The sequence below is a fragment of the Mercenaria mercenaria genome, chromosome 11, assembly GCF_021730395.1.
Source record: "Mercenaria mercenaria strain notata chromosome 11, MADL_Memer_1, whole genome shotgun sequence".
Classification (NCBI taxonomy): Eukaryota; Metazoa; Mollusca; class Bivalvia; order Venerida; family Veneridae; genus Mercenaria; species Mercenaria mercenaria.
The window spans coordinates 70,405,232-70,429,232 of NC_069371.1; the positions used below are offsets into that span (position 1 = coordinate 70,405,232).

Below are 24,001 nucleotides of genomic sequence, written 5' to 3' on the forward strand. Positions count from 1 at the left end.
GTGGTGAAGACAATTTTACATATGAATTGTCTAAAGCTGTTGTTTATCCGAAAGCCAAAATAGGTACATAAACAACGTGCTTATTTTAGACGCGTGTAACATCAGTTCAAATTTGATACGAGTTTATTTGTGATGTAGTAGATATTTAGTTATGACTTTAGCTACGGTTATTAGTGATATCCTCTAACTGACAGTATTTTGTTTTGTAGATACTATTCAAACTGTAGGTTATATACTGGCATTATGTTTTCCTTTGTGATCATGGAGTCCACTCCATCACACTATTAGTAATTAAAGAAGTTCGCTTTAGACTGTGCAAGGTGTCTTGAGGGGTGTTGCACATTGACTGTCAAACAGAGTGTGCTATTATTTTGATCGGTTGCAATGCTGTATAAAATAATGCTTTATCCTTTTTTCTGCAGTGACAGCCACTGTATTTCAATGTCATGCGTAGCGTACTCAGATGCAGTGACTCTGAACATTAAAAATTCTCTTCTGATAAAAGATAAAATACTTTTGAGTGCATCGACCGTTTTTATAGATATAGATAGCTCAAAGTAAGATAGATCGTTTTTTAAATTTGTTTCGCGCATGCGTATTTTTTACTTTCGATTTTGGAAATAGGGACGTAATTCTCTTCAACTCGTTGCAAATTCATTTTCTATTTGAATGCCTTTGTCTAACGGATATCGATCTTGCTGACTTTGACCATTATATCACGGTGCGCAAGAATAAAAGATAAAAGAGAATTGAAAAAAAGTAAAGTACACGTGCAATATAGTAAAAGTAAAGAAATAAAAGTAAAAGATTGCCCAGTTGTGATATTCCTCAAAAGACTATACATGCTGACCACGGCTCGCTGACCACTCCGGCTTGTGTGACGCTACCAGGAAAGTGTCTCCGCCGGCACAGCTCAGGAGTCTTGTCATTGAAAATACCACAACTGGAGGAAAGTCCCAATTTAGAAAGTTTGGGTAGATGGCCCCCTCTTTAAATGTGCCAATAAGAGAGCCTCAAGAAGGCCATTGCTGGATGGTTCTCGGGAAGATGCTGTATTTAAACTGATCGCTGGATGGTTGGTAAAGTTGGAACTAAATTTGGTGCCTTAATCCGGTCATGGAAGTCGTTAGTCTGAGGTATGCATCTGCTTGAATATCGATTAAGTTATGATAGATCTTGTAGAGGATTGTGAGTTAAAGTTTAGTCCGCCTAGCTTCTAAAGTTTCCCAGCCAATGTCTTCAAGCATGGAGGAGACACTACTTGTGTTATGATAGCGATTGAGTGCAAATCGGGCGGCTCGACGCTCTACCATTTGTTTGTTTTAGTTTCTGTCGAGACATACCGAAGCTTACGACGAAGAAAGCCCAGCATGTTGTTAGCTTTTTTGGTTATGCGATTTATGTGGATATTCCATGATAGATTGGACTTGATGTCTACACCGAGATACTTACTTGATGATTCTTCTGCTAGGGTGACACCTTTTAGTTGATATGAAAAAGTTAAAGGTTTTTTTTTCGATCTGGTTATTCTGAGATAGCTGCATTTCTTTGGGCGGAACTCCATACCCCATTTATGTTCCCATTCTGCACGTTTGATCAGGTCCTTTTGAAGAGAGAGTTGATCTTGTTTAGAGTGGATTTGGCGATATACAATGGCATCATAGTCTGGTGCATGAAGTAAGGTTGTCTGGAAGTTCGTTAATGAACATCAACATGAACAGCAAGTCACCAGAACAATAGCTTTCCGTGCACAAATGGTTTACATGAACAATAGAAAGGGTGACACACCCGTGACATGAATAGCTTCATGTGAACAATTGTTTTATTTAAACAATAGAAAAAAGACTTGAAAATGGACAAAATAGAAATTGTCAACTTTATGAATGAAAAACTGAACATTTTGTGTAACCGCTAATTCCTGTATAAAACCAAAGTTGCGGTTTAAGAGTATAGCCTTGTTGAAGATTTTTAAGCGCGTTTTTTTTTTGTATAGTTGATTAACTGCATTCCCTTCACACAATTTTACATCCAGTCGTTTGAAGTAATAACCAATGAGGTCAAAACTCGTCCTCCCTTGAAAATAAGTTACAATGAGTTAATGAGGGGTTCTCCCACCCTGGGATGAGGTAAAATGACTAAATAAGGAATTCCTCCTCCCTAGAAATGAGTAAAAATGAGTGAATGAGGGGTTCCTCCTTCCTGGAATGAGGTAAAATGAGTGAATCAGGGATTCCTCCTCATTAGGAAATGGGTTAAAAGTATTTATCTTCCATAGAAATGAGTTAAAACTGGGTGTACTTTATCAGCAGATGCTCAAACTAAAGCCATGTATTTGCGATTAATAATCATACTGATCGTACTGTTGTACTACACGTTCTGGTGCGAGTTCAAGACGTATCGAACAGAGCGTTTGACAAGAAATTGCTCAAGTTGTAGGTTACTTAGTGCTGCAATTTATCAAGCAAAAACATACAACGTAATCAAGTTATATCTTTGAAAGTAATCTACTGTGTGAAAAGTTCAGTCAAAGTACTTTTCAGATTTTGAACTTTATATGACCTAAAAGTGACTCCTGACTAAATTAATTAATGAAGTCATTAGATTCTTCACCACACTTTGATCAAAGATGATTAGGCTAACACATTTAATCAAAATGTCTTTTGGTTTAGTTGTTTGTGTATATAGCTGTACTACTATCCACTTCTCCAATAGGACGGATGCCAAGTGTGCTGCCTTGTTACGAAGCATATGATAGTTGGTTCGATCCTACGCTTCTCCGTCTAAAATTCCACTAACTTTACATCTTGCATGCTAAGGATCAAGGAAAGCCTCTTCCCACTACGATGTCTATCTTTATTCTGGATGGGTCGACCATATTGGTTACCGGTGGCTATTACAATTAACTTAGACACACCCAAATCATATAAACCACCGCCATTCCATCAATTGACCGCAGCCCAGTAACCAGTTCGGGATTAGTAACCGGAACATAGAAATCCAAGTGATGATTCTAGATCCGAAATTTCATTAATATATCGTGGGAACTTTGCAAGGACGCAGAAAATATAATGATGGTCTGGCCGACCGAACTTGACAAAACAATAATGAAATAATTCATTGCTGTCAGTACTGAATCATATGCAGGAAAAAGCCGTGCACATAGATTCATTGAAATACTGTCGAAATGTCACTTTTAAAGCATGTCTTAACATTGTCAGTGATAAATTAATTAGTTGCTAAAGTTTTTTTTTTAATTTATCAAAACATAAACTGTTACTGACAATGACGCCACAATATGTCACAAAATACACGTATTACTAACTGCATTTCAAAGCAAAACCACACGCATTTAGTTTTATATATTGGCTACCACGTGCTTTGTCTTTAAACATAACCTCAATCACCTTATAAAAGAAAACTCCAACATACAATACGTCTCTGTGATGTAATGCGTTTTAAGTGATATTGCTTATTAACAAAGACATTTGACCGAAAAAGCGACACTTTACAGTTTAATTAAAATATTTGTTCGGAAGAGCGTTTTCTTTTCAAAAACATATTTGTGTTCTTAAGGTATGGTAAACCCCTATTGACATTTGGTAATTTCCGTGCGGTTACGTATTCTTTACATGTGATTTCGGCATACTCGGACTGGTTGCTCGCATGAAATACATTAGCAACCGAACAATGCTGAAAAAGCAATCGAGTATACGTAGTAGAACGTAACCCCATTACGGGTAGTAGAACGTAATGCCATTACGGGTCAATTACCTTAAAATATCATAATTATGTTCATTGCCATAGATAACAGAAAAAATAGTTATTTTGATACCTCAAATAAAACTTCGACGACATTTCCTCTGAACATAAAAACAACTTCCCAGTAGTTCAAAACATATTTACGTTGCCCCTCTAGACATTACTTCAGACAATGTTTGGCAACTGTGTAAAACTTCTACCTTAACAAGTCAACTGGAAAAGTAACTGAAATCGCTCGGTCACGAAAATCTCCCGGAACGAATATAGATCTGCCAAGGGATGTAAAAACTAAATTGATTGAAAACTGTCTAGCCCGTTTCAAAATATGCAAAATTGCCCGATGAAAAAGCATCTTAAACCTGTCACTCAATTGACATTTATTATAAGATAAGTGTTTCGTTGCATCAACATGTTATTGAACCATGAAGTAAGTGTTATTGTTTAATTATTTGTGTCTTGTGGTGTCTAGAATCAATTTAACATCCAGGCCATACATTTTGTACAGTTGTCTTTCTTTTAGCTTAATTATTTTGGATGTTTTAAGGTGCCTTTCATTAGAGTAATTTTACGTGTCTGAGTTACAGTGCATATTTGTCAAGATTTCTTCATAACAGAAATGTGTTAACGCTCCTTTAGGTTCGTTATCATTAATATTAGATATTCCTTTTTTTTAGAATTCACGACGTTACTTATAAATTCCGGGATCAAAGGGACATTGCCTACGCCTTATTACTGTATCATCATCATCATCATCATTTATTATTATTATTATTATTATTATTATTATTATTATTACTATCATATCATGCTATTGACATGTACATTCAAAAGCCTTGATACAAAAACACTCAGTCCAGTATACTTTTATGCCACCTTAAATAAATAGTTTCATAATTTTTGTTGAGTTTAACGTCACACCGACACAATTATAGGTCATATGGCAACTTTCCAGATATTCCTGGTTGATAAACACTCAAGCGGTCCGTTTCACAAACTCTCCCTAGGACAAAGTTAAAACTTAGTGTCCACAAAAAAATATTTTAAGTCAAATTATTTTAAATGTTCTGCTGCTCCTAGAACATGAGTAGAACCAAGCTATGGTAGCTGTGTAATGAAATTGAATTAAAGACGTCTTTTTGTAATGATATAAGTAATATCATGAAAGAGATCATACCTAGGTGCTCTTCTGTGCATTATTTCAGACACTGTCGGGCGCCTTGGTAGAACCACCAACCTTTCCCAAACAGGCTGGGTGGCTTCCTCAAATGACGTATTCTACACCTCTAGCAAGGTTTCAAGCCCGCAGCAGTCAGAAGTAAGTGATTCAAAGACAGCGACCTTTACCACTCGGCCTCTTTAGACAAATACAGGTTAATCTCCCGTATGCAAATATACGCACCATTATAATGAGAATATATTCTGAAAATTGGGTAAAGTGTACGTCTTGACAATGCACTTTTCTCTCTTTCTGGGATGAATCAATGTTCTTTTCAGCTGTTAGACACTTAATATTTATATATATTGATAGGCAAGTCATTCATTAAGCGCATGAAAACATGACGTCAGAAATAAGTGTTCAAATACTGATTTTCAAGATATTCTAAAAGCCAGCAAGCACATTTTTATTACATACCCACTATAATAAGAATTTCTCCGAAAATGTAATAAACAAAACAAACTGACGCGCATTATTATTTTCCGCAAAAATGACGTCAACTTGTTGTCGCAACGTGCGTGTGGACGCCATGGACGTCACGCGATTCTTTCCATTACAACGTTAATAAAACATTCCACGTCCGATATGAAAGCGTTCCACGTCATGATATGGAAAAATATTGCGGTCCTTTGAAACTCAACGGAAAATGATTTTAGGTATGTAATAAACTATGATATAGAACATACTATGAACACCGCCGATTTATATAAGGGGTCATATAATAATAATCATTATTAACAAATGTATTAACATATCATAGAATCGTAATTTCGCCTGATGTCAGGGGAATTTGTAGCAGAGTGGGTAATGTCTCCGACTTTGAATCACTTGCCCCATCCAGCTGTAGGTTCGAAACTTCTGTTGAAGTGTAAAACGACGCCATCCTGAAGTCCCGCGGAAGGTAAGGGCACGATTGTGCCCGGAATAATGCCCATAGCGGCACATAGTGTCTTCCTCCACCATCAAAAGCTATAAAACTGCCATATGATCTATAATTGTGTCTGAGTGACATTGTGATATTCGACACTTAAGCTTACAAACCAGCTCCAGTACGAAAAACTGTGTCGTACAGAAAATCACTTTCGATCGACATTGACCCATTCCGAGAAGATATACGAAAAATAGATTTACTCAGTGCACTCCGTCTGATAATGATATTGATGAATTTGTGGAGGAATATTCAAATCAGTTAATTTTTATAGTAGACAAACACGCCCCTTAGACTATTGTTTTAAGACCTTCATGTCCTTGGTATACCGAGCAACTCCACGAAGCAAAACATCAGAAACGAAAATTAGAACGGAAATGGCGTGAAAGTAAACTCACAATCGATCACCAAATTTACCGAACACAGTGTGCTGAAGTGAATAAGATGCTAAAACAAGCTCGTGTGAAATATTATACAGGCAAAATTGACTCATGTGGGAGTGACCATAAGAGGTTATCTAATATTGCCAAAAATCTTCTTGGCAATACAAATGATGTGATTTTACCATCACATTCATCTCCACAGCATCTCGCACAAGATTTCAGTGACTTCTTCATTGGAAAGATCGAAACAATCAGAAACAATATAACATCGCAAACACAATCTGTATCTGATTTAGATGACACGGAAACTGAATACACAGGTGTCAATTATGTTGAATTTACTCAAACCTCAAAAGACGAAGTGAAATTAATTATTAAAAAGTCAGCAAACAAATCTTGTGAACTAGATCCTATCCCAACATGGTTATTAAAAGAATGTCTTGACGAACTAACACCAGTGATAATAAAAATTATAAATGCATCTCTAGATGCTGAGTATGTGCCCAAAGCGTTCAAGCATTCACGAATAAGACCTCTTCTGAAAAAGTCAAGCCTAGATTCATATGTCCTAAAAAACTATAGACCTGTGTCAAACCTGCCGTTCCTGTCTAATATCTTAGAAAAAGTGGTAGATGTTCGAACTGATAATCATCTGAGGAACAATGAACTCCATGAAGTCAATCAATCTGCTTATAAGAAATTTCACTCAACCGAAACCGCCCTATTAAAAGTCCAAAATGACATTCTTCAATCGTTAGATAAAAACAATGTGACTATTCTTGTGATGCTCGATCTCTCTGCAGCATTTGACACTATCGATCACGGGACGTTGATTCATCGCCTTGAACGTCACTTTGGTATTTCAGGCAAGCCACTCGCATGGATGATGTCATACCTTAGTAACTGCTACCAGACCGTATGCATAGATGGTGAGCTATCACAGCCAATGCTCATGAAGTACAGTGTACCCCAAGGGTCTGTCCTGGGGCCAAAGAACTACACAATGTACACAAAACCAGTTGGAGCTATCTGTAGAAAGCACGGACTGAACAATCATTTCTATGCGAACGATTCGCAGTTATTTCAATCCTTCAAACCAATAAACAGAATGTCTATTGAAGAGACCATTCATCACGTTGAAAGTTGTTTAAAGGATATAGTAAGTTGGATGAATACCAACATGTTGAAACTCAATGCTAAAAAACTGAATTAATCATATTTTCATCTGAACATAAAACACAATCTGTTTCAAACATATCTGTGAAAGTAGAAGGCTCTGAAATCAAACAATCAGGCAGTGTCAGGAATCTCGGTGCTTTCCTGGACTCGAACATGAGGATGGAGCAACGTGTGAATAGTGTGTGTAGGAATTCCTATGCACAGTTGCGGCAAATCAGTCACATCAGACAATATATAACCGCAAACGCAATAAAATCTCTAATCAACTCTCTTGTTACATCACGTTTAGATTAATGCAACTCTCTTCTATATAGAATTCCAAAACAGTTAATGAACAAACTACAATATGTCCAAAATACGGCAGCTAGAATCGTAACCAGAACATCTAGATACGACCATATAACACCTGTACTGCGTGAACTCCATTGGCTTCCTGTAGGGTAGAATACAAAATTCTAACACATACATATAAGGTCAATCACCAGCGTATGTAGTGAACATGATGGAAATATATACGCCATCCAGAAATCTGAGATCGCAGAATAATGCATTAAAACTAGTGGTGCCCAAATGTCGGACAGTGCGATTTGGTGACAGGAGCTTTCAGACAGCAGCGGCGAGGTTATGGAATGCCCTCCCATCTGACATAAGAGAGTGCAAGACCTTGCAAAGTTTCAAAAAAGCGCTAAAGACGCATTATTTCATACAATTCTTTGGGAACTAATCTCACGAATTACCTGGTAGAATAATGTAGGCACTTTGCCGGCCAATCAATTCTAATCAAGAACTCTAGTGTGACAGAATAATATGGACAGTGTTTTTTTCTGGGGGATGTATCGTGGATGTTCTCCGGACCGTTTAGGTGGGGATTGACTCAATCATCCGGGACGGTTTGCATGCCGTGATGCATTTCACGGGCATCATACTGGTTAATTCTGTCTGTTCAAAATGTAAGATAACTTCAGTTCTATTCTGCTCTAATCTGTGTCTTTAATAGGTCAGTTAATGTTTTTTACGATATTGTATTTTGTTTCATGTTTTGATCTGTTTACCTTAAATTTAAAATGATAGGTATCTTATTACCGTATTGTAATTTTAAATTCTTTCTATAATAGTTCAATTACTTTTTTATTGAAAATTATATATGTGTTTTTATGTAAAGCACTTTTGAACGTATTTTTATATGAAAAGAGTGCTATATAAATGTGGTATACAATAATAATAATAATAATAATAAACCAGTAGCGGTTCTAACTGTTGTTTATTCATATTGTAACGTAATCGCCTCTAAAAGTCTCTTAGTACAAGTAGTTTTATTGTCTCAGTGTCCATCTTTCAAATAATATTTAGCTACTATAAAATGTTAAGAACTAATTATGTATATTCTGAATTTGTCTTTCATGAATATTTGGAAATAAACCTATCGAGGCATAATGGTATTTTGACTTACGTTGGCAGAACCACGGTTGGTGGCTCTGCCGCCTCGCCTCTTCTTAATGTCTAGTACATAGACCTTTTATATGCACCGGCCAGACTGTTGATTACCAAATTAAGATGTAGTTTTCCTGGTGTTATGTCTTAACCTGCCCAGAGCTACGCTAACTTATCAGTTTTATATTTCAACAATTTTAAAAGGTCAAGAGTATGAATATATTCTCTCCAAGACATTGAATAATTTAGTATTTTAAAACAATAACCTAGCCCCCTTTTGAAATTACATTATAATATCTTTATACGCAGGAGTTTCCCCTTAATGAATGATTTTATTTATATTTAAATGCCCTTTAAGTGGCATTAGTAAAATTAAGAATGTTTAATATAAATAATTAATTATTTGTTTCAATGCAAATCTGTCACGCTCTTTGACATGTAAACCGTACATTTCACGCTGCATGCCTTACTGGCCCAGAGTATAAAATGCACGTGCGTCGGGAAAATAGCAAACAATTAACCGCGGGCGGACGAGCATTCAACTTTTCTCTCTGTGTATTTTTGCATTATCTCTGGGATAGACAATAGAAAAGGTAATTGTTACTTTAATTTCTGTAACAATGTATTAGAAAAAGAACAGAAATTTAAGTAAAGGACGTCTATATTCGATTAATATATTCTGGATTTTAAAGCATCTCTCTTCCATCTAATACCTATTTACAGTCTTGATAGGCATAAGAAATGTTATTTTATATCTGTTTACTAAAAAACGTTTTTTCAGCATAAAACGTTTATTCCAACAATTTTTTCAATCATTGTAACATTATTCTTTTGAAAAAAAAAACGCTTAAATTTCACAAACTGTAGAGAAAAATAATTGCGATAATTTCAACTTTTTGTGGCATTTCGTAAATTTAAAAGTTAAGAATTATTGAATATTGCTTAGTAGGTATACTTATTTGGCCATATCGTAGGTTCTGATTTTACATCGTTATTATGTTTATGTCAAAAGATTTTAAATAAATATTATGGAATTATTTGGCACAGATCAAAAACGTAGAATTATAGATGATGCGATTTTATTCAAGTAAAAATATTTTTACGGTATTCAGTAGGGTTCAGTATCGTTTCGATACGTGTCTAAATTATTACAAAATTGAAATCAGCGTTGGAAGAACCGTAGGTTAAAATCAAGTATATTTATCAAAAGATCTTAATCAGATGCTTTTCCCTAAGTAAATGGTAACTTGAACTGCAACTTGCAAAATAAAAATAAAAAGTAGCTATCAAAGTCTGTTTTGAGCTTTTTCCGCAGTATTTATTATTGAATTTAGAAACATTGAGTCCGTTTAGGGATTTTGTACAAGTCTGCAAATTTGAAGTAAAATATCATCTCGAACACTCTAATCAAACTGTTAAAGAGTCTTTTTTAAAATCACAATGATTGTTTAGGCTTTTTGCAGTAATTTTTATCGAAAGAAAAATATACTGTATACATATTTATTATATACATTTTCTTTAAGTAAAAGTGTAAAAAAGACGACAAAACGAACGGATTGATATTTTCAAATCCTTCAAACTGTTTGTTACTAAATTTAGGTCTAACCTTTAGCATGCTGGCGGCAAGTGATTTTGCCTTTGCGAACAGTGCAGACCAAAATCAGCCAGCACGCCCGTGCAGCCTGATCATGGTGACGGGTCTGCACTGTTCGCTCTTCAGTTAGTAAATTTGCAATGAACACCCATTCGAATAATAAATGGTAGTGTCCAAATTGAATGAAAGACCAGTCCATTTTAGAAATTTAGCAGGGTAAAGGATAAAGACTTAGCTAGAAAGTTGTTCAGCAAAACGGTAATTTCTAATGCTACGAGTCATGTTTTTTCCTATCTTTTTGCAGCTTACAGGATGTACAAATACGCCATTCTCGCCTGTTTACTCATCATAGCTGTATCAGTTGTGGTCAACGCCCAAGGTAACTGTGCGAAATTGTCACTGGTTCAAATCAGCTTTGCATTACGCATCAGTTTTTGCTGTCTCCTAAATTAATTAAATTAATTAATTTGACAAAAAGACTTGATTTCGCCTCAAGATTTTTGTTTCCTATTAAGTAGAAAATGCATTTCTGTCTATACAATAAAACATGGCAGTTTTTTCTTACACATTGTGTATTTGTTAGAAAAGTAGTAATTTATGTCTGGACAACATTTTATTGCCTTAATGTAAAACTTTTGCTTTTTGCCAAAGTGTTGAAGCAGTCCTTCTTTCGCTTTAGTTAGGCAGTTAGGCTTATTTTGATCAAAATGTTAAAGTTTATATTTCAATTTCTGATGCCGTAAAAGAAAGCTTGAATACGTTTGAAACGTAACTTATTTATGTAATATGAATGATGGCATATGTGTATGTGTGCGTGTATATGTAAAGTTGTACCTCTATGTTAGCACTTTGAATGCCTAGAAGACAAGAATAGTTGTTGTTTTATTTTGGATTTTTTTCTGAGTAAAGAATTGAACGCAAATCGTGTATAGCTTTTACCAAATCGGAAGGCTTTCGAAGCGATAAAGACATGCAAAACTGTATCCAGTCCTACATTTGTAAGTTAATTGTTTATTTGGTTGATTTATATCTAATTTACTACAATGTGAAGTACAACTATTTTTTTATTCTTTTAAAAGTCTTTGTTTTTAATGCTAACAACACTTGTAAATCGTTTTTAAATCTAACCTGTGTCATACAAAAAATGATTTGTTTCGTTTTACTCAGATTTAGGGAAACTGGCTCAAAAATGCTATTACAAGGTCGCAAATAACTGCATGTATGCTTGCAACTTGCATAAATAACGCCGTTTGCTCACTAATATTGAATGTTGCTTTTTCGTGTGATTTATACCTTTATGCTTGTATGTATACCATTATTATATTGACTTGTTGTTATAAAAAGAATAAATAAATCGTTGATTTCTTAACCGGGGGTTTCTTGGATTATATATACATAGGAAAAGGCGAGACCGTGTCGTGCTTGATTCATAGGAATACATTATCGTTTGCGGTTTGGAGTTTCTAACTTTAATTTAAAAGGTTAGAAAGGTCTTATCTTTGATGTTTTTACACTTTTACAGTTAACAGTTTCAATGTAACTTTAAGTACACTTTTAATCATTTTAAAGCTCTGGAATAATGAAATGTGACAAACAAAATAACGTTTCTTCAACCAAAACATTAATTACTCGTTCTAAAGTCTCTTAAAACACGCAAAAAATGGGCAAAACATTTTTTATGTTATGACATTGCAGTGAACGTAAACAAAATAGTTTTGATATGTTTACAACTATCATAATTTGCCTGAGCCAGTCGTCAAAACATGCATACATTAGACATTTATTTATTGTATTCACGGTGACTCCCGCAACGAAATAATTGTTATATTAACTATTATTATTGCATATTTATGCTAATTTTCGTATCATATGTCACACTCATTTAGCCTTGGATTGTTATTTTTCAGCTATAAAAAGAATGAGGAGCTCCGTATATAGTACTTTTGATACTTATATAGTACTTTTGGCACTTATTTGAAAAAAAAAAAAATTAAAACAAGTACATTTTTCAAATCGCGTTTCTGCTTTATGTTTGATAATGAATTTTAAGCTTCTTTCGTACACTCACACAAAAATCGAGTAAACTACAAACTTTCATAAAAAATCTCTTACGATTTTGAGCAAGCAACATTGAAGCCAATATATACAGTCATTGTATTTCAAGTGTTGAAAAACGGCGTTAAACCCAAAAATGAACAAACAAAATCAACATTCACAGAGTATATGCACATACACACCACTATAACACGATTAAAGTGACTGTTTTTATTTTTTTAAAAATAAAGGAATAAAAATATTAGATCTGTATAGATTTTAAATGTCAAATTTAGTAGTAAATATACATATCAGCATGTTTTTAAAATTGTGTTACAATTATTGATTTGTCTGTTCTGAACTTTAAAGAATAACCCGGAAACGGATTCAGAGGCAGTTTTTCCGCAATAAACGGAGTCGAGGTAAAACGCTAAAATATCATGAAGTTTAAACAAACTTTATTGGTGGTTTCGTAAATAAGGAAGTTGATTCAACTTATGTGCGATTATACTATTGTGGTTAATTGATTGACAAGTCCAAAATTTATTAATTGTTTTTATTTTTCATATATGACATGTTGCATATGTCATTATTAAGTGTAGATATGCAATTAATTAAATATCTTCACTTTTCCATAATGATGATAGCTATAAACAAAATGCCACCCTGACAAAATAATTTTATCCGTTTTCAGATCAAGTCGCGAGATGAAATATAAGACATCTGTTAGTTATTTCGGAGTTCATGCGAACTGAACGACAAAATATATGTCAGCAAATGAACCACGGAAAGCTACAAAATTCATGGATTTGCTAATAATATTCTGTCTTTCATTTCGCATGAACTTAAAAGAAGTCAATTCATTTCTTAAATATCAAATATGAAGAGACTGTTTACATACTTGGGCTGAAGAAGTGAGTTTTTCTACATTAATAACTGTTATAAAATTATACAAATTACTGTACTAATGACATTAACATCGCATTTTTGTATATAGTACACAAGTATTTATTTGACGATTTAACCTTCTGTAATTGTTTCCGCCTAGTACCGAGTACACTGCCGTTTCTTGCCTATTACACACCTGCACATAGCATTTCTAATATTGAGAATGTCAAATTGAAAAAAAATCATCAGCTGGAAAAAGAATCTTGAAGCTTTTGTGTATTTTATTTATTAATTTATCAGGTTATTACTTTCATTTATCAATATAAATCAGTCAGCCTGTGTATAGAAAAAATACAGTAGAATACGAGAACGTTTATTCATAAATCAAATGCACTACAAACACACATAGGTATGAAATAAACAGATATTACCTCACGCATTTGTAATTCATCAAGACAACATTAACCGATTTTTACGACAGGGTCAGGTATAAGACAATAATGATAATAGTGTAGATGACCTGCGCGTTACAAGTCCATGGTAATCGAATTTGATTTATTTTCATACTACTACACTTGCTAACGTCATAGCTGCGCGACACAGTATGCAATTATTTGGCGTCAAGTCCTTAATATCGTGTTAAAAATATAAATTATATATCTCGGACACTGATTTTCTCTTGAATAAAATCATTGTCGTTCAGATGCAAAGGAATCATATCACGAGGACCAATTCAGATGCGTATTATTATATCACTGGGGCTGTACCCTCGTAATAAAATACCGCCGCATTTGAACTCCAAATAATGATTTTATTCAACGACATATCACTGTTAAATACAATAAGCTATAGCGCATAAAACGATGTACGTGATAATCTAAATCCTGATATTTCAGTTTTAAAAAAAAGCTGCAAATTCAGCAACTTAGCAATATGAGGCCCGGCCAGTTATGATAGCCTCGCGTGGTAATAGGAGCTTTTTAATTTTTTAAAGTATCTTGATTAGTTTTGACATTATAGTCAATAGAGTATTTTCCATTGTTAAGTTTAGCTATGTTGGACACAAGAAATATTTCAGTTTTACTTTATTCATCAATAGAATGTTATATATCTTTCTTATGATAGCATAATAGACACAGATCCATTTAAATTTTGTATGAAAATGCAATTAAAAATATATTTCCAAATTTTGGCATGAGTCCTATTTTCACATTGAGAAAATATTTTAGCGGTCATACAATCAACATTTAAAAGATAATTAAAAATCAAAAGGAATATCATACTACTACCAGTGGCTATCTTTAAAAGGACATATAACCTATATAGTGATATTGCTAAAAATAAAGCTGCAATTCGCAAAAAAAAAAAAAAAAATAATCATATTACGGATTTGTGGATCAACCAGATTTATCATCATCAGTCTTAACAGGAATAAATGCCGTCCTTTTGCTATCGGCCATTTTCTTCCACTGCGCGGTTTGTCACGGTCCATTTTGCATGATGGCTTTTTATGTGACAGCATGTTATTTGTCATGTTCGTGTGTGTTTGTATGTACTAGCACAGTATGTGTAAGTATGGCATGGAATTGTTTGTTTCACAGCATCGTGTTCTTGTTACATCGAATGAAAATTTGATATCCGTTTGCTGTCCGGTGCATGTATTTTTTTTTTTTGTTATTTTTTTAAGATAGAGGCATATATATATATAGATTACGATATGGTCTAATAAAATTCAATTTTTATATTAATTTTCAACGATTATATCTCCAAAAAGCTGTTATTAAGACTTTAATATTGATTTTTGAAGCACTTTAAAAGATATTGGAACATTCGTATTTTCTGTCATAACCCCTTTAGTATGTAACAAAGAACAATGTGTATAAAATTAAAACTGTCCATTATATGAGACAGTCTTTCTGCATTTCCTTCAGGACTGTATCTTAAAACTAATGTTACTGATTATAATACACAAATATATCAAGTCGTTTTATGTCTGCAGGACAAGCACAAAACACTGGACAGGCAGGCCAACGTCCAACCAATTGGTACGTACCACCACGCCAACAGCCTGTGTTTCCATTCTTTCCCATGAATATGAACAGCCTTATGTGGCTGTACTTCATGGACAATGGCTTCAACACGTAAAGACAACACATCCCATACCTTAGCAGTGGACTCGTGACAGAAATAGAAACATCTACAATACCATAGCAATAGACTAATTTTGTAATTAAAATATATCTCCAATACTTTTTAAGTAAACTGACAGTGAAGGAAAGAACTCGTCTGAACAGCACCAACAATAAGTAAACAATCTACAAAATGAAAACGTTTAAACACTAGGGTTAAGTCTGTAAAAAACTACATATTATATGACTGAAACGATAATGCAAGTGAAAACAAAATGGTTCTGTACTTTCCAAGCTTTCCTCTTCATTGGACAATAATATACGAGTCTCTGTACGAGTGTGATTATGTAATATGATCCAGTTTCATGTTTTGTTGCATATTTATTCCTGCATGTCTTTGCGTTTTCTAACAATCATCTTTCTTCTTTTGTAGTACTATAGCAAAAACAATTCTGACATTGTTATGAATTTTTGTTTACTACAGCTCATATTATCATTACAAAACATCTCATTTGTTTCTGTTTTACTTACTATACCATTAATTCTCGTTTTATAATAAACATATACTTTCATTCAATAATATGTGTATTTTATGCCTTATTTCTTCCCATTAGTATTAATGATTTAATTCAGGAACCGCTCTGGCTGTTCTTGGATCATTTGCAAGAACTCCCAAAGTGCTTTTTACCCAAGAATAATAGTCAATCTTTATATTTCCATTTTTACAGTATATTTACATTTTTTGCAATTGCTTGTTTCATACATAAGTTGTCTTCTTTCCGTGAGTATCAAAAAATAAAAGAAAAGCGATCGATTTTTTTTATAAAACTGCCAATGAATGTTAACTTTCGGTTTATGAGCTGAACATTGTATAAACAAATCACATGGACCATAATGCAACTGTATCAGTTTTGTTTTCTGTGATAAGGGGATGCCAATGTGTAAAGCTCCATGGTTTATCTCTGACATATTATGTATGGCTTCTATTATACTCTAGTGTGTTGTGCATGCGCGTAGCATATGTTCTCCATGCGCGTAACAAATTGTTGCTGAGATGAACGTTTAGTATCTTTTGTTTATAGAGCTGGCTCTTAAAATTCAAGGCGTGATACTTTTTTATGCGGAACTCAATTCCTGATTAATACCGTAGACTACATAAGATTTCAAAAGTAGGCCCACCAATCTCTAGACAGGACAGAAAGAGTAAACTAAATTGTAATCTGTCGCAAATTTATAAAACTGTAATTCAAAATATCCTACAACACATTAAAATCACAAAGCTCCAAGATATATTAAAATTTAAAGAAGTTTCTACTGCCACCTGGATACCTTCTGTTTGAGTGCAGACTATGGACGGAAGTCAGGAAAAGCCCTGTTATGGCCTGTACGAAAATAGGACCCGTTTTACAGCTGTTAAAAGTCTTGAAAAACTGCAGATTTAAATAAAGTAAATGTCCTGAAAGTAGATAATGACCAGAAATACAGTACAATTTACATATGTAAAACACTCAGTCGGTCTGAAAAATACAGTTGAAAATTGCAGTCGAAAGTAGTCACGTCTCAAAAGTACAGCTGTATATAACTTTTGGAGGGAAACAGTAGTATTGCCAGCAATTTCTTCTGGGCAGGAAATAGCAGAAATTCAGAGAGATCATCTTCTTTTAATTGTTTAGATCTTTATCTGCTTTGAATGATTTGAACTGTCTTTCAGTCGCTTTACAGCTGTAAATTGAAATCTACAACAGTTAACTCAGTGCCGTTATATAACTTGAAATATATAGGTGTAAACATAAAATAATCGTTACTGTACTTTTGTTGACAAATACAGGCAATTTACAGCTTTAGCTGGATGAAACAGTAAAGTCGAATGTAGCCTACATGATACTAATTCATTTCCTACTTTATCTTATACGATAACATGTATAAGCATTACAATTGATAAGAAAACAATATATAACCAGTAAGTATAACATACTAAAGTATACATACTAAATATCATTATTTAGGTAATAATATGTGACGATTGAAAGTACTTTTCCTTAAACAGTTGAATAGAATTTAGACTCCCTTTAGTTTCCTATGAATGCAATTTCCGCTTACAAGAAATACTGCCTTCTTCATTTTGAACTAATAATTCATAAACTATGAAGAGAAGAGAGCATTTTTTTAAAATTCTAAAACAGCAAACAAAGCATCAAAATTCTACTTGATGAATGATGTTTTTTTTTAAATTTTGATTGCAGTTCGGAATAAGCCATTTCATATGTATATTGATCAAACATAATGACGTCATATCACTGGTGCAGTTTAACATCTGAAATGATAATCTGAACACTATCTTTAACCTTCACATTAGCATAACTATTTTACAAAAAAGCAATAAATATAAAATAAACAATATTCGTCAGCAGCTAACGGTGTTTTTTTTCGGCGTAGCTGTCTAAGCGAACATTTGACCTACTTAAAGAGCCAATTTGAAGTTGTAAATTTAGTATTCTTCGACCAATAAAAACAACGGGACTGGACAGAAATGAATATATGCATACTTTTAATTGGCTGAAATTAATATACTGTATCAAGAAAAGTTTCGTTAAATTTCAACAGAGTATGCATAGATTCAGTAGATACTGTCTCTACTGCGTTTATCGTAAAAGCAAAAAAATACGATAGACAGCGGGTATTTATACACGTAATAATGCAGTTTTACCTGAATACTGATTTGGTTTAGTTATCCAAATTTGTGTAACTATTATTGTGGAGTATAGTTGACTGTCTTAATGAGCTCGGAAATTTCCGTAAACTCTGTAATTTTCTTTCATATTTAAGAGTATTATAGTATACTGTACACTTGGAATGTCTTGCCGGTCAGTAGTCAAAACATTTTATCGGCATAATCAAACTGAGTAACGCTTGTTTCAAATCATTGTCTCATAAATTTTTTATATAGTTTTACACCAGAAAGACTTGTAAATGTATGTGTTAACGTTTGATGAATAAATGTACAATGTGCTCCTTATATTGCAGGGTGCACATACACAATAATGATTTCATTCTTGTTTATATCAATCTGTGAAAATAGATTACTATTCATTTATCAAAATGGCATTTATAAAAATATTGACAGCAAATGCACTCGGCGCATTAAAAAATCTGTAAAAAGATTCTGTGAAAGCATGGAACACAACCAAACAACATAACATCATCGAGTCTGTTCATGAGAGGTTACCGTAATGAAATGTACAACGTCCCTTACCCCACCCACCCCCACTCCCCACCCCAGCCCGCTAGCATCGGCTTAAGCTGAATTCTATAAGGGATCAGAAAATTTAACAGCATTGAGCCCAGCTGCGGGGAGAACTTTTACAGTCGCCACTTGAATCACAAACACTCATAGCCTAGGCTAGATATCTAAACATCGACAACGAATGGCAAGTGGATACATCAGCAACCTCTTATTGTCGTAAAAGTACATGGTTGAAAACTATAACATTTTGTTCGACAAAACAATTTCATTAGTTTATGAGCAATAAGCAATATTGCACAATTAGAAAAAATAACATAGCTTCATAAGCGTTGTAGTGAAACATCTTTTTTCTTATCACTGTTTCAAATAAGCATTTCTACAAGGAAATAATACTAGATGTTTCAACTAATGTTACTAAAATCGAGTCAGTTTCAGAACCTGAAAACAATCTTGTACGTAACATTTAAAATTTGCATTAAGGTATCTGGTGAATGTGATAATTGAATTCTCGTACGTGAATTTAGATATCTGGTTAATTGGACAATTAAAAAAGTCTGTTTGAGCTATTAAAAAGTAAGATTTAAAGCATAGAAAAAATACACTGTTTAAAATGTTTAACATTTTCTTTGATTTTTTAAAATTTTTATACTGATTTACGAAAAATGACCGTGAAGCATATCATGTAACTATAAAAATAAAAACAACAAAAAAACAATAACAAAAAACAACAACAACAAAAAACCCAGACAATTAGGAGACACGTCATTATCTAAATTTAAAATGGGACTTATATTTAGGTACACATGATATAAACATGTCAACGAGGACTTATTCTCTCCCATATGATCAACCAATGTCCAAAGGTGCCGACTATCAGAGCACCAGCCTCAGGTGATTTTTGCAATTAATCTTTTACTTTTAAATATTCGTACTTTTTGTTAGTGTTGGTGTCTGTCTTGTTGTTGTTGCTATTGTTATTGATGTTGCTAAATAAGGTTTATTTCACGACACTAGTCTTTGTGCTCTGTCTATGTTATGTACACTTTGGATATAACCTTCACTATTAAATATCAACATTTTACTCTTTAATACCTACATAATAACAAAAAACGCACTGATTTGGCGGCATCAGGAGCCATGCTCGTCGATTATGAAACTTTTGCCGACGCGTGTTCTACATTACAACATTTACTATGGCGTAAGGGACAACAAAACTACTTAAAATCACAATAAACGCCATGTTGATATCAGTATCAGTATATTCGTATTAATACTGACCATTTGCCAACCTAAATAATAGAATAAAGAAGATTTCCATAACTTTATCATATAAAAAGCATTATCAGTTATAATTTGTTTCATTAAACACATATTACAAAACGTACGATCTCAGCTTTGTCAATTTAGCCCATGCAATAATTTACAAATGTATGTATCATTTTCTGATAAGGTCTAATGAGAAAAACTACAAAATTGTTTGAATAACACCACGTACAAATTGAAGCTTTAATGTTATCATTGCGGTGATATACTGACGATGACTTAAGGTAATGGACCCGTGATGGCACTCGGCTATTTCCGTATTATGTCGGATTATTGTTGTGCGATTCGGCATTCTCCGGACATAAATGAAGCTGAATTCGCACCGGATACTTTCCATAAAAACAAAGAATTCCGAATCGCATATGATTAAACTACGTAATTTGCCAATTGTCATAACGTATCTACAACTTTAACGATGCGATAAAAGTCAGTTAGTTTTGTTTACATACTGACAAGTAAAGGCGTAGGTATTATCGACATTCTATAATACATGGTTACAAAGCGGCAAAATATTGGCAGTTGTTATCACGTAACGCTGAAAAGCAACCATATTGCCTCTTATCATTGAATGTTTTATATTTTTATCACAGTGGCAACCGGAAGATCCCGGGGAAATCAAGCCCTTTGGAACATGCGCAGAAACGCTGCCAGAATGGCTCTGCTGAGAAGTATGAGTCCAAATGATTTGATGACCTTAATACTCTTACAAGAACTCTTCAATTAGCATTTTGACAGAGGATTCAGCGTCAAAATGACGACAAAACTCTTATGAATAGACGCTTTTTGGCGCATGCGCCTCAGTATTTCCGGGTTTTATGTAACGTGTGTTGATATTTAAGATTTTATTGACGTGTGTGAGTGATTCTATATAATTTTAGAGCTTTATGTATAGAAGAACACGTATTTTTATACGCATCCTGCAGTCATAATGTTTTGAACAAATATTTCTTTATTTCTAGTTATAGTAAAGACCTTCCCCAATTCATTTGAAACTGAGGATTATTTTGTTGTTTCGAAAATATCAAACTTCCTTTTCTTCATTGAGTATCGAGTGTATTGGTGACTGTGTATTATACCCGACGTATATGAAATAAAGCAGAAAGCAGAAAGTCGAGTGTTTTATATTTATTCAACTTCGTGGTATATTGTGGCTCTTTGAGTCCTGTTGTTATCTCCTGTCTGGAGGAACTTTTTAGCTCACCTGAATTTTGTTCAGGTTGAGCTATTTGTATACGTGCATGGTCCATCGTCCTGCGTCCTGTGTCAACATTTTGACTTAAACATCTACTCTGAAACTACTAGTCAGAACTACACCAAACATGGTCAGTAGCATCCTGACATAGGCCGCTATATACATCAAGTTTGTTCAAATGGTTTTCCTTGGCCCCTTTTAGGGCTATCAGAGCTAAACACAGAACATAACTTTAAGCTTTCAAACTTGGTTAATTTAAGTTCCTTTCCAAATTATGATCAAATGGAGACACTTGTCCTCTTTAACGGGGCCCGCTAGTGCTGAAAAAGCTTTATACGGCTTCTTCGCATTAAGTGCTTGATGGATCTTCCTCAAACTTGGTATGTATTATTATTACTATAAAGTCATATGCCATACTGGTTCAACTGGGGACACTTGGCCTTTTTAGCGACAACTAGAGCTAAAAAAGAAATAACTAACGACTTCTTCTCATGAATCGCTTAATGGATCTTTATCAAATTTGGTCTGTAGCATCATTTTAAAATCTTCTCTAATTTATTTAAATTGGAGCACTTGACCTCTTTTAGGGGCAACTCGAGCTATAATTAGAATTTCCTTTAAACAATTTCTTCACATGAATCCTTTGATAGATCTTCATCAAACTTGGTCTATAGTACCATTAAAAGGTCTTATAAAATTTGTTCGTCCGTAGACACTTGGCCGCTTTTAAAGACCACTAGAGCGAAATAGGATTACCTTTAAACGATTTCTTCTGATGAACCAGTAGATGGATATTCAACAAACTTGGTCTGAAGCATCATTGTAAAGACCGTCTTATTCTGTTCAGATGGGATGCTTGTCACTTTTGGGGATCCCTATAGCTAATTTGAAATACCGACTTCTTCTTATGAACCACTAGATGGATCTTCATTAAACTAGATTTGTAGCATTACTGTGAACTCCTCACACGAGGGCGTTTTAGCCTTTTAGGGGTCGCTAGAGATAAAAATAGAAAATCCTCCAGAAGACTTCTGATGATGAACTGCTGGCTTGACATTCATAAAACTTAGAATGTTGCATTATTGAAAGGCCTTCTCCCAGTTTTCCAAAAATGTTCGAATGTGGACATTATGCCCCTTTTAGGGGACACTAGAGCTAGAAATAGAAAAATGCGTATAAATGACTACTGTTCGTGAACCACTTGATGGATCGTCATCACACTTGGTCTGAAGCATGATTGAAATTATTCCAATTGGTCCCTCTTAAACGACACTAGCGCTAAAATAGAAAACCATTTAAACATCGTCTTATCGTCAAATATGTTCTAATATTTACGTTTATGTTTGGCTGTCACAGTAAAATATAGAAAACAACCTTCAAATTACATTTATGTCAATGGACTGCTCAGCAACTTCGTCAGAAGAAAAGTCAGATGGTCAATGTCCTCTTCATGTGAACGTCTCGGGCCCATTTGGACCTCTTGTCTGTGTTTAATGGCTTTTATAGCGGCCGTAAAAAGTTTTCCTGTACTTTCAATCAGAACTGGTATATTTTGATCTCTTCAGATCGTTCAGCACGACATTTATGCTGTGTTAGTGTATTGTTACATTTTTCAGCTTCAACATTTCGGCTTGGATGGTTCCAATACTCCGGCTGTAATAGCTTTGGGTATTATTTAATCACCTCTTTGCTATGTTTTCTGCTGTTTAATTTTAGTTTTTGGCAGTGTCTGTGATATGAAAACTCTGTAACATCAGATCCCCTCTGTAAAATTCTGCCAATTGTTATCTCGTTAAGAGCAAACCCTTTATTTTAACAGGGAACCATACGCCATTTTTGATGGAATTGCACCCTCTGTATCATTGAAGGTTCCATGTACATCGCCGTATGAATACACTTGCGGGTGTCCGGTACTTGAAACATGTGTAAATGTTGAGTTATGCTCAACCAGGGGCTAGAGGGCGTGGATGGTACCTTGCATTTCCACTTCCATCTATGAACAGGTTCAGTCAAACCGAGCCTGCAACATCGTAATTTATGTCGTGTTGGGCAATCTGAGGTTTTTCACTTTTTCGATTTTCTTTTTACAGCAGCGTTGTATATGCTGTGTGGCGGCCGTAAAAGCCTCCTCGTACTTCTGAAATCAGAGCTGTTATATTTTTTATCTCTTCAGATCGTTCAACACGACGTTTATATTGTGTTAGTGTACTGTTTCATTTTTCAGCTTCACATTTCGGTTTGGATGGTTCTAATACTCTGGCTTTATTAGCTTTGGGTATTGTTTAATCACCCCTAAGCTATATAGACTGCTTTAATGTTTTTGTTTTTTGTTTTTGCAGTTTCTGTGATATGCAGGCTCAATAACCTCAGATCCCCTCTCTAAATTCCAGTTTGATAAGTTATACCCATTCTTATCTCGTTTAGGGCAAACCAATTATTTTAACCGGGGACCATACGCCGTTTTTAATGGAATCGCACTTTCTGTATCATTGATGGTTCCATATACACCGCCGTATGAGTACACCTGCTAGTGTCTCTATATTTTATATCGGTACTTGGAACATACGTAAATGTCGAGTTCTGCTCAACCCGGGGCTAGAGAGCGTCGACGGTAGCTTGCATTTCAACTACCATCCATGAACAGGCTCAATCAAACCGAGCCTGCAACATTTTCATTTTCGTCGTGATGGGCGACCTGTGG

At 34.4% G+C, this 24,001-nt stretch overlaps 1 long non-coding RNA gene across 1 annotated transcript; it reads left to right on the forward strand.

Moving 5' to 3' along the window:
* Window positions 1-9,337: 9,337 nt before the first annotated feature.
* On the forward strand, window positions 9,338-16,121 carry LOC123531618 (uncharacterized). Its single transcript, XR_006682457.2, has 3 exons — window positions 9,338-9,489; window positions 10,795-10,869; window positions 15,412-16,121. It is a non-coding gene; the product is annotated as an uncharacterized LOC123531618 (long non-coding RNA).
* Window positions 16,122-24,001: the final 7,880 nt, after the last annotated feature.